The sequence below is a fragment of the Gekko japonicus genome, unplaced genomic scaffold, assembly GCF_001447785.1.
Source record: "Gekko japonicus isolate JY-2015 unplaced genomic scaffold, Gekko_japonicus_V1.1 scaffold2536, whole genome shotgun sequence".
Taxonomy (NCBI): Eukaryota; Metazoa; Chordata; class Lepidosauria; order Squamata; family Gekkonidae; genus Gekko; species Gekko japonicus.
In genome coordinates this window covers 68,443-80,644 of record NW_015173752.1, presented here as the reverse complement: position 1 = coordinate 80,644, position 12,202 = coordinate 68,443, and positions in this window count along the sequence as shown.

Genomic DNA, 12,202 nt, shown 5'->3' with positions numbered 1-12,202 from the left:
TGGACAATTACAAGAAAATCCGACCAAAGTCGGCTGAGGCAGTGAAAGGGTTAAGGGAAAGATTGGGGGGGGACTCTGTGGTGCCCCCCTTTGCTTTGGAAGGTGGACTCCGTGGCAATATTGAAGCCCCTCCCCTCCCTAAACCCCGCCCTCCTCAGGCTCCACCCCCAAAATCTCCAGGTATTTCCCAACCCAGAGCTGGCAACCCTATCTTGGGCAATTAACCCTTTGCTGGCAACTGGGACTCAAGACAAGTAATCATCAGGTTTGTTTGTTTTAATTTGGCACTCTCAAAACCACAGACTGTTGGCAAATTTTCTAAGCACAAAGATGTGGTCAAAGAGAGATAATTTGCTTGAATTTGTGGATAACTCAGGATGCAGGTAAGGAAATTCCCATAATAACTCTCAAGGCCTCTGGGTTTCTATGATAAGTGATGGCCATTCCAGAGAATGCACTGGGAGTGTGTGTGTGTGTGTGGGGGGAGGTATTTGTGACTTTCCTGTATTGTGCAGGGGGTTGGACTAGATGACCCTGGAGATCCCTTCCAACTCTGTGCTTCTGTGATTCTATGATCCAGGGAGTCCTTCACATTCTTGAGCTGACCCTGCTCTGTGCCTTGGCACTACGAAGAAGGTTACACTCCCATCCTCTTGCTCATATATCTCTTCTCTTCTAGCTTACCTGTGTCTGGCTGGGACCATGGGAGAACCTCTCAGAATGGTAAGCCCTGTCGCTAATTTTGGATTTCAGAACATTAAACAAAGCTTTTTTGGGGGTGTGTGTGTGTGGAGGGTTAGTGCCATGGGGAGAACTTGGCAGTGTGTTAATAATGCATGTGGGCAGACTTCATGCTACCGATGCAAGAAACTATTCTGGTGGATTTTCTATGTTGAGCTTGAAAAGCAGTTTCCAGAGATTGAAAGCAGAGGAGGTGGTAGCAAAGGGGTGAGCTGTGGAATTGGGGTGGGGGGAGAATTAGTGAGTGGTCTCTCAAGCAAGTGAGACCCAGTGACCACGGAATGCCCCCATCTTGTCTTTTCTCTGTAGCGACACCTCTATAAAGGGAGATTTTTCAGGTGGGTAGCCCCGTTGGTCTGCAGTAGAAAGACAAGATCTGAGTCTAGTAGCACCTTGGAGATCAATAAGATTCCCAGGCTATACACTTTTGAGAGTCAAAACTCTCTTTGTCGGGTAGCTTGAGATACCAGCCTCCAGGTGGGACCTGGGGAGGATCCTCTGGAATTACCATTCATCTCCAGACTACAGAGGTCAGTTCCCCTGGAGAAAATGGGTGCTTTGGATGGCGGACTCTGCGACAGCGTTCCCCCTGTGAGGTCCCTCTCCTCCCCAGGCTCCATCCCCAAATCTCCAGGAGGTTCCCAACCTGGATTGGTCAACCCTATCCCCCAACCCCTATTGGTGGCTGGGGGGGTCCTGGCAACCCAACAGGTAGCCGATGAAGGGAGTTTGACTCTCGAAAGCTTATACCCTGGGAATATTGTTGGTCTTTAAGGTGCTACTAGACTCAAATTTTGTCCTACAGAGAGAGGCATCATTTAACAGTATGTTTTGGCAGGTCATGCTATTGAAGGCAACGCCCTGAGGGCGCTAAGGTTCTTTGACTTGTGTGGCTAGCGAATAAACCACACAGTGAGACAGACAATTCCAGGCAATAAAGGGTAGGGGGGGGGGAATTTATTCGAATAAAGGAACATCTTACAGCTAAAAATTCAGCTAAGATGTTCAGTAAATAATAGCAGGGATCTTGCTTATAAACTCTTCTTGCTCCTCCCAACTTTACATCGTTGTTGACATCATTTACACATGCTCAGTTTAGATTTCTTTGTCTGATTTGCACATACTCAGTTTAGATTTCTTTGTCTGAACAGTCATTTATTACATATTTGACAAGCAAGATGTTACTTGGCCGCGTCTCACCTCTACAATGCAGGTGTTCATCTTATTAAAAATGATGGATGTCTCTCTGGCTGCTGTCCCAGACTTGTTTCAGCTTTGAATGAACTTTATACACACAAAGGGGCTGAGTTCATGTTTAGTATAAAATCTATCAGTTCTGTTACAAAAATGGTTTCTTTATATTGATACATGCATATAAAAGTATAACAACATTCTTAATATCATTTTATGGGTTATTTCTATTAAAAATATATAAAGGATACACTGAATTGTGGAAATACAAAATTATTGCACTATTTAAAATACTAAACTCTCTATAAGCACTTTCTAATGTTGCAAAGTGGTCTATGACATAAAGCTTTTGTAGATACACTAAATCTACTAATCATTCTTCATTTTCATCCATCAGAACATTTTTGTTAATTTTGCAAAGCTTTTTAAAAAATTTAAATTAAAACTTCTAGTTTTGTAAAATATGCTGTTTTACCTTGGCCAGTAGGGGTTCCCTTTGTATAATACAAATTTTGTACTTTTAATTAATGACAGGTGTGCATGATTCATGGCTTTTGTTCTTTGGCCAGACTCTCAGCACAACTGGCGCTTCTTGGTCATTTCCCAACCTTTGCTTTGTTAAAATAAGCTTTGTAATTCTTTATAGTTATTTAGCAAAGCTTAAAATTAATATTTCAGCTAGCTACTTCTCTTATAACCATCCTATACCATAGTCTTAATTCTCAGCTATAAACAAAACATAAAACTGTATTTTAATTTAATTTAATGCATATAAAAGTATAACAGCATTCTTAATATCATTAATATCTTAATATCATTTTATGGGTTATTTCTATTAAAAATAAAAATTAAAAATATTGTTTTAAAAATTTATATATGAGCCTGCCTGTGCAGGAAAGGCAGGTTATAAATCAAAATTGAAAATAATAAATCAAAATAATAATAATTTCTAAAAATGCATAGAGAAAAGGAGCTTTCCAAACTTAAATCTCTTTTTACAGAAAGTATAATTGTACTTAACTCAATTAAACATCTTGACATCTTGTAACCAACTATAAAATTCCTTTTCACTGTGCATCAGCAGCCCAGTTAATTAAATGTATAAGTATTTCTTCAGAGGACGGCGGAAGACCGGAAGGCCTGGCGAGAGTTCGTCCATGGGGTCGCGAAGAGTCGGACTCGACTGTGCGACTGAACAACAACATTTCTCTAAGCAAACAAACAGTTCTTTTTTGTACAGAAAGTATAAGCTGCTAAAAGGCAGATATATTTACATTGCTTATAGATTGCTTTGATATTCACTAACTCAATATTTAAAGCATTTTAAACTTAAAGAAAGAGAAACTTAGCTTGCTTTTTCCTTATTTAAAATTACTAAAAAACATAAGCTGTAATGAACTTCTGAATTCATAGTTCTCTTTCAAGCAAAGGATCCCACTATAAATCTTTAACTCTGGCAGGTTGTTAGTGGGATGGTCGGTACCATTTTAATTAAAAAGTTGACTGATGTTTCTTGGGACAGAAACACCTGTAGTTAGAAAATTTCTGCTGCCAATTAAATAAGATTGAAAACACCTGTTTCTACAAACATGATGTACAAATAACATAAGATGAGGCACGGCTGCACTCTTTGTCAAGGGAGATGGAGAAGACGAGGAACAGATAAAAGGATAAAAGGAGGTACTTCTTCATCCAAAGAGAACAGATAAAAGAAATGGAACAAAGCTTGAGTCCAGTGGCACCTTTAAGACCAACAAAGTTTAATTCTGGGCATAAGCTTTTGTGTACAGGCATGCTTCTTCTGATACATATCTGAAAAAGCATGCATAGCTACAAAAGCTTATCCCCAGAATTAAACTTTGTTGGTCTTAAAGGTGCCACTGGACTCAAACTTTGTTCTGTTGCTTCAGACCAACACGGCGACCCACTTGAATCGAGATAAAAGAAAGACTTTAAAAAAAAAAAAAAAACATTTTATTAGGATATAATAAACATAGTCAAATATAGATCACAAACTTTTCTACCAGTACATCCTACCCTCCTCCCTTCCCCCCCCCATTCGGCTTCCCACAGTGCTCCAATCTCCTGCTCAGTTCTTAGAGATAAAAGAAAGACTTCTTCACCTGAAGAGTAATGAACACATGGAATTCACTGCCACAGGAGGTGGTGGTGGCTACAATAGGGTTGCCAGGTTTGGGTTGGAAAATACCTGGAGACTTTGGGGGTGGAGCCAGGAGAGGGCGGGGTTTGGGGTGGGGAGGGGCCTCAGCATGGGACAATGCCATAGAGTCCACCCTTCAAAGCAGCCATTTTCTCCAGGGGAGCTGATCTCTGTCAGCTGGAGATCAGTTGTGAAAGTGGGAGATCTCCAGGCCCCACCTGGAGGGTGGCAACCCTAGGCTGCCATCACAGACAGCTCCAAGAGGGGATTGCATAAAAAGATGGAGCAAAGGCCCATCAGTGGCTATTAGTCACAAGGTGTATAGAACACTGGGACAGTGATGCTCACGCTCACTATCTTTGGAGCTGGGGGTGGGGGCAACAGTGGGAGGACTTCTAGTGTCCTGGCCCCACTGGTGGACCTCCTGAAGGCACCTGGGTTTTGACCACTGTGTGACACAGAACATTGGAATGGATGGGCCATTGGCCTGATCCAACATGGCTTTGCTTCTGTTCTCGTGGAGGGTGTGGGTGCGTAGAGTTCACAAAACGTGGCCCTTAGGCCCGTCCTTCCCTGAGCTCCACCTCTGTTTCCCTTCTCAAGTTTTATCGCCGGAGAATCAACGAAGGCCTGGGCCAGCTCGAAGCCTACACAGAGGAGCAGGAAGGCGTGGCCTTCCAGATGGACAATGGCATGTTCTGGAACTCTGTTGAGGACAACCATCAGTTTCCTATCCAGGGTGCGGAGCATAAGTACTACTCGAGCAAATTCTTTGTCACGGCTACCCACGTGGGGAAAGTGGCCCTGAGAGACTACAAGGGCTTGTACCTTGCCCCCAAACCGGTGGGTCCCCAGCCCTTTTACCCCCTGAATCCTATGCATAGGAGGCCGCAGGCGTCCTCCGAATTCATTGTCTTCCATAAAGACAACAGGGTAGCTTTCCAGGCCTACAACGGCTGCTTTTTGGCCCAAGTCTTCAGAGGTGCCTACGTAGTGGAAGCTTCCAAGACCAGTATGGATGCCAGCTGCTTCTTCAAGCCCCAGATCGGAGACCCTCTTGGGCCGGAGTATGCCATCCTCAATGTGGCCGTAGGGGACCTCTCCAAGCTGAGATGCAGACTGTGCGTCTTGAAGAAGGAAACGTGCATCAATCGTAGCGAGGAACCCGTAAGGCACACGTTCACGTTGACTTGGACCGAAGGGGGCATTCAGACAACTGCCTGGGCACACAGATGGGGGCTTGGCCAGGTCACCACAGGTGAGTTCACAATCCTGGACACGAAGGCCACCCTGAAATACAACAGGGACAATGACCAGGTTGTCTCTGTGCCGAAGATCGTTCACGAGACTCTCACGGACGTGGTGGAGCTGCCTCCCAAGACCAAGGCCACCGCCCGGCTCATGGTCTACAAGCAAGACCATGCGACTATCTCCTTCAAGGCCAGGATTCGGAAGCTGAGGCCCGGGGGGACTATGGAGAGCTTTGTGGAGCCCGGGGTTTGGAAAGGGCTCGTCTATCATAATCTGAAGCTGGAAGTCGAGGTAGAACCGCTTGGGATCCTGTGTGCGACCATGTAAAGCTGGATGGTGGTGGTTGGCCTGCCTGCAGGGGGCATCTTAAGTTTTTTTAATGTGGGAGTGGAGATCACATCTCACACCTTAGTCAAACTTAAATAAAAGTTGCAACTTTTTTTAAAAAAAAATGTTGCTTGATTCTGCTTTGTGAAAAGCTGGGCTGTTCTTTCTTTTAAAAAAACGTTTTGGAGAGGGAAGAATAGCAAGGTCACATGCCAAGCCCTTTTTAACAGAAGTGCATTAAGGAGGTAGAGTTGTCTGGAAGACAGATGGTTACCTAGCAGGGTACACTACTGTGCTACCACTTGCTGAAGCCGATGAGAGATCCAGATGGGTCGGCGTCTTAGTCTGTCTGGAGCAGCAGAAAACAGCGAGTCCAGTAGCACCTTAAAGACGAACAACATTTGTGGCAGGGGAGGAGTTTTCGGGAGTTGGTGCTGAGCAGACCCTGAGCTCATACCCTTCCAAACGTTTTGTGCTTCCAGATCAGTCGTTTGTTCGTATTGCCAAGGGGGTGGAGGCCTTTATTGCATCACAACACTTTGTAGCCAACCCAAGTCCCTGCTTCTTTTCCTGATGATTATTTTGCTGTGCCACTCTTAAAAAGGAATGGTGGCTTTGGCTGTCTACAAAGTGTGAAATGGTAATCGAGTGGCTCTCCCTCTCTGTGAAGGGGGAGAAAAGGAAATGTAAAGGGACAGGATTACCCTGCAGTGTGGACTGTCCACTTCTGTGACATGGTGTGGCAATGGCGTTTCAATATTACAAGTGACACACTATTACAAGTGCCAAGGGACCACAACAGGGGCTGTGCCATGGCGTGATAATGGTCAAGAGTAAGCAGCCCATGAAACAGAATCATGCTGGGTTGTTTAGCTTGGCTTGCTGGTTGGTTCTTGGCTCAGGTGATCAAGATGGGACTCAAAGTGCTTGTAATGGCACTGGGGATAATTGTGTGGGAGAAAGTAGGGTTGCCAGTTCCAGGCTGGGAAATACCTGGAAATTTTGGGGATGGAGCCTTGGGAGGGGAGGGTTTGGGGGGGGAGGGGAGGAACTTCAGTGGGTATAAGGGCCAGGGCTCTTTTTGTAGAAAAAGCCCAGCAGGATCTCATTAGCATAATAGGCCACACCCAACAGCAGGAACTCATTAGCATACTGGGCCACACCCCTGACAGCACAGCTCATTAGCACGGGTGGAGGCCTTTATTGCATCACAACACTTTGTAGCCAACCCAAGTCCCTGCTTCTTTTCCAGATGATTATTTTGCTGTGCCACTCTTAAAAAGGAATGGTGGCTTTGGCTGTCTACAAAGTGTGAGATGGTAATCAAGTGGCTCTCCCTCTCTGTGAAGGGGGAGAAAAGGAAATGTCAAGGGACAGGATTACTCTGCAGTGTGGACTGTCCACTTCTGTCACGTGGTGCGGCAATGGAGTTTCAATATTACAAGTGCCACACTATTACAAGTGCCAAGGGCCCACAACAGGGGCTGTGCGATGGCGTGACGCCATAGAGTCCACCTTCCGAAGTGACCATTCTGTCCAGGGGAACTGGAGATCAGTAGTAAACCAGGAGATCTCCAGCCACGGCCTGGAGGCTGGCAACTCTGGGAGAAAGTGCTAAATTTAGTGTATGCTTGTTGAACCCAACTGGTAGCTTTGTGGAGCTAGGTGAGTGCTGCTGGAGTTCAACTTGCTCCCAGGATGTCTGGTCAGTGACAAGGGTCATCTCTTCTTCCTCTACTGCCCCAGTTGGCTGGCACCCCACCATCTTCACAAGGAGATGTTTCATTTGTTTCCAACACTTGGGCTCAAAAGGCTTCATTTCCCCGAAGTGGTGTCCAGCAACCAGTGGGAGGGGCACAGTGTCGCCAGTGAATTTTTTAAAAAAGTGTTGTGTACTTCAAGTTGATATAGGAAGTGACAAGGGTAGCTCTAGGAATCACTGGATACTCTACAGAAAAGCCATGGACTTTCTGGTGATTCCTAGTGCTACCATTTGTCACTTCCTGTATCCCAGTATGTCCAAAGGGTGGTTTTTCTCCTTAATTTTTCTCCTGCCACAGCTCAGAGGGGTGGAAGCTAGCAGGACCAGGGCCCAGAGATCTCCCACCCCCACTGAAAGCTTAGCAGCCCCTCCTGAACTCTGTGATCTAGACCACTGGTTAACACTGTGTGCCAGTAACCATGGGGTTGCTGTCAGTGCCTCTAAGACTTTCATGGGCCTTAGGCACTTTTGCCTTTGTGGGCCCCTTCCTCCATAAAAATATTAAAATATATATTTCATGACTGCATTGGTATTAATACAAATATAATCTAGGATGGATTATCTTTGTCTTTATACCGACGCAGTTGGAGTATGTATTAGGGTTGTGGGGGTTCCCTGCTGGCACTGTTTGGTGTAATTAGACCCCCTGCCACCACCAATCAGCTGGCTGGTGTGTTACCCAAATAGGCAGTCTCCTAATTAACTGTGGGAAATTTGCTTTTGATAGAGACAAAGCAAGAGATGGGTAACTGAGATATCCACCAATGTATACCAGGATTTTCCCTTACAGAACTCTAAAATAAACCAGTAAGATGTTCAACTCAAAGTGCTTTTACTGAAAAATAATAAAAGGGCAAACACACATGAAAACACATGAACCAGCTAAGAAGAAATCAGGGATGAAGGGAGATAGTGATTTCGGGGAAGGCAATATTTACCAGTCTTGGAGAGCGAGGTCCGCAGAGGCAGCGAAATGGCCAGCATTTCATGGCGTGAAGGAGGAGACCCAAATGCAAGTGTGAGGCTGATGTCAAGAACAAACACACACTGCTAGGGTGCAGAGTGCTGGCAGTTATAGGGGAAATGTTTCCTGGGGCTATCTGATGTGTTTGCCCCCCAAACAATGGCCTGATAGCTGTTCTGGGGATGAACAGTGATATTGGGAAACCTTGACGAGATTACTGGAGGTTGAACCAGGGCTCTAGTCGGGGGGGAGCTCTCAGGTACGGAGCTCCGGAAGAGAACCTCTAGGGGGCGGGGCGGTCACGTGGTGAAGCCCCGCCCCTTCTTTACCCCGCCCTCTGCTTCGATCCTCATTCCGTTTGGGAATGAGGATGAAGCAGGAGGGTAAGTAGCCGGGCCTTCTGACACACTTCCGGTGATGTCAGGGGGTGTGGCCTTCTGTCACTTCCGGTGATGTCAGGGGGCGTGGCATATGCAAATAAGTTATGCTAATGAGTTATGCTAATGAGCTCAGGCAGCTCTTTTTCTACAACAAGACCCCTGGGTTGAACTATAAATGTTCCTTGATGACCCTCAAGTACAGACTGGGAGAAACTACCGGGTTGTATGAATAACGTTAAGTATTGAATAATTAGGATAAATGGGCACGGGAAAGCATGACCAGATGTGGATGATGTTAATCCAAGGTTAGCTAATGTTTTCTTGGGAGATCTCTTGTTTTGCATTATGCATCTCTTTAGAGTGGGGAGGAGGTTCATTAGCTGGTCAGCCTCTATGATTCACCTACTACCGTAGTTTCAAAATGCTGCGAGCTATAAGAGAATGTATCAGTTTGGAGGGGTATAATGGAAGAAGATCTTTGAGGAAAGTTTTAAAAAACTGAAAAGTTCTTTGTTAAAAGCTGTGATAGTAAACAATGAAAGTAACTCAATCTGCTCTCCAGACAGTGCCCTAAATTCTAAAGAAAGTAACGTTAATGAACAGCAAAAAGAGAAGGATCCTTTCAAAAATACATATTATAAAGAACCAGCTGCACAAATTGGAAAAAAAAATCCAGGTCCCTGTCTTGCGGCACCCGGGACTTGAACCACTGAACTACTGACCTTCCACAGCCTGCAGTTCAGCGTCTTAACCACTTGAGCCTTAACTTACTTGGCCAGATCCATTTTGGTTTCACTGTTAGGCCAGGCTTTGCCCTGCACATATGATTTTGAGGTGTTTACCTCTCTCTAAGCACCAAACTGCCCCTCAAAGAGGAAGGGTCTGACTGCTAACAGGTGGGGCAGGGGAATTGTCCCCAAAATGACCCAGGCTCAGCCAACATCGCAATGAATGATTTTTCTACCAGAGTTTTTGCCCAAGTACCAGGGCGAGAAGTAAACTGTGCTAAGGCGAAGTGGGCCTCCTATCCACCATCATTCGGTTGGTGCCTATGGACGTGGCTGTATTGGCCATACAGTTTACAGTCACTAAGCCTCTCACTATAGTACCAAATAATACTGCAAATATCAAATTGTTACCCATTTTGGCTACTTAAAAGTTATGTATTATAAATAATTTCATCAGTAATCATCTATTAAGGGAAGGGATTACCTTATATAAATTATTGATTTTGCAAATATGGGATTGTTATGCACTAAATGCGTGTGAATAAATTTGAATGGTGTTGCAGAATTTGGGGTTGCATGAGCCTGGGCCTTCCTGTTTTTCTATGCTATATAGGTTTTACTATAACTGACTTTGGTTTCTTGGTTCTGATGTCACATAAGCCTTTGTTCTTTTTGCTGGCAGCCGAAGTGTAAAAACTAAAGTCGTGCCCTGTAGAAGTACCTTTACTTGAATTCACGTTCCCCGTTCTCCAAGTGCCAGGCTCCAAAGCCTAAACATATCTGTTTGGGTCTTGCTGACATCGCAGATTATAAAATATTTCTAGGCAAAAGTTACCCTAGCAGTCAGGAATCATTTATTAGGTTTAAAAGCCCATAAGCCATACACCTTAAAAAGTTTACAGGTTTAAAATCACAGCAAAACAAAATTTCACCACTTCTGTTATGCAGTTAAAACAGAAACTATTCAACAGGAGTCTCAGTCTTGTAGGATCTGGGAAGGGTGAGAATTTTAGTAGCCATTTCCTCAAAATCTTTCCTTTCCCATCTGTATGTTTAGGGCAATGAAAAAAGATGTGGGAGAGGGAGTCTACATCCCTCAGTGAACAGTCACAGAAACACTGATTAACATTTTTTTTTAGGAATGCCCTGGAAGTGGCCCTTCATCTGCGCAGAAGGAAACGCATTATAACAGGCCACCATATATGCTCTTCTTAATTTAGGGATGGTCAGCACATACAAATAGAGTAGTAGTTCAAATTTTGTTGAGTATTTAATCCCTAAGTATGATGATGAACATTTCTGCTCAGTATCTTTGAAAAGTGAATTCCAATCTTGATCTGTAAGTTTCCTAATGAGCATCACTCTATTTTTTGGTGTTAATTTCCCAGTTTTGTTTAAGCCCGGTTGCTTTCGTTTAGTATCTACTGCATCTTTCCACTTCTGCCAGTAACATTCCTGTGCTGATAAGGTGGTAAAGATCAGAAGATTGTCAGCTGTTAACAGTCTATATTTATAATTGATTATAGTTTTCCAGATCAGTGTTGAGATCTTCGGTAAGCCTAGCTCCCAGATGTGGATGATGTTAATCCAAGGTTAGCTAATGTTTTCTTGGGAGATCCCTTGTTTTGCATTATGCATCTCTTTAGAGTGGGGAGGAGGTTCATTAGCTCATTAGAGCATTTGGGGGGGGGGGATTGTTGCATCTCAAATATACTCACCTTATTTCAGAACTGATTATTAGTAGTTCCATAAAATTATTATCTGTATACATGTGCACCAAATAATTCAGAGAAAATGCAAAAGTGTATTACTGATGGAAATTCCATTATGCTGTAATATCCAGATGTTGAGTTGAGCTCTAACTTATGATTTGAATCATTGCAATTAATAATATAATATAAACAATTAGATGTTTAAATACTGTGTTTTTTGTATTTTAATAAAGAATTTCAGAGATTATAATATTAATATTTATCCTTGTAGTTTCAAAATGCTGCGAGCTATAAGAGAATGTATCAGTTTGGAAGGATATAATGGAAGAAGATCTTGGAGGAAAGTTTTAAAAAACTGAAAAGTTCTTTGTTAAAACTTGTGATAGTAAACAATGAAAGTAACTCAATCTGCTCTCCAGACAGTGCCCTAAATTCTAAAGAAAGTAACGTTAATGAACAGCAAAAAGAGAAGGATCCTTTCAAAAATACATATTATAAAGAACCAGCTGCACAAATTGGAAAAAAAAATCCAGGTCCCAGTTTTTCCAGTGTATATATTCCATTAAGAATTTACTTATCAATTTTTGGCACAAAAATTCTGTGTCACAAACAAAATTAACTCAACTCTCTCTACTCTTGGAGTGTGGAATTTTTTTTAACCGGTATTTTTCAGTTCAGGTCTACTGGACCTGGAAAAAAATCTGGGATTTCCAAAAAAATCCCAGATCCCAATACCGGTACAGCAGAGGTGTCAAACATGTGGCCCGGGGGGCGGATGAGGCCCCCAGAGGGCTTCTATCAGGCCCGCAATGGAGCTGGCTGTCTTCTGCTTCTTCTTCCAGTTCTGCTGCTGCATCATCGTAGGTTTGCAGCTTACAGATACACCCCTGAACAGCCTACTCAGGATTGCAACAGCACAGACATTTTGATGCAATAATTCAGAGCAAGAGGTGTCAGTTATCAGAGACTGTTAAATGGACAAAAT